The sequence below is a fragment of the Oncorhynchus keta genome, chromosome 8 (assembly GCF_023373465.1).
Source record: "Oncorhynchus keta strain PuntledgeMale-10-30-2019 chromosome 8, Oket_V2, whole genome shotgun sequence".
NCBI classification, from domain to species: domain Eukaryota; kingdom Metazoa; phylum Chordata; class Actinopteri; order Salmoniformes; family Salmonidae; genus Oncorhynchus; species Oncorhynchus keta.
Genome location: NC_068428.1, coordinates 49,833,859 through 49,834,399, shown reverse-complemented (window position 1 = coordinate 49,834,399; position 541 = coordinate 49,833,859).

Genomic DNA, 541 nt, shown 5'->3' with positions numbered 1-541 from the left:
CACTGATGAGTTGCCCCTCGACAACTCATCAGTTATTAGGGTTATTAGGGTTGGGAACACTTCATATGGGTGGGAAATCTATCAGTGTTCTTACCCTGTAATCACTCTGGTATGACAGCAGCCCATGCTTGGCATTGTTTACCTGAGTACTTGTTAGATATTACTGCACTGTCGGAACAAGAGGCACAAGCATTTCGCTACACTCGCATTAACATCTGCTAACCAATAACATTTGATTTGAAATGCTTACTTACAAGTCCTTAACCAACAAGGCAGCTCAAATGTTTACTAAATAAACTGCACTATAGCAGTTACAGACCCATACAGCCTCCATCCTACTAAACTACACTGTAGCAGTTACAGATCCATACAGCCTCCATCCTACTAAACTACACTGTAGTAGTTACAGATCCACACAGCCTCCATCCTACTAAACTACACTGTAGCAGTTACAGATCCATACAGCCTCCATCCTACTAAACTACACTGTAGCAGTTACAGATCCATACAGCCTCCATCCTACTAAACTACACTGTAGTAG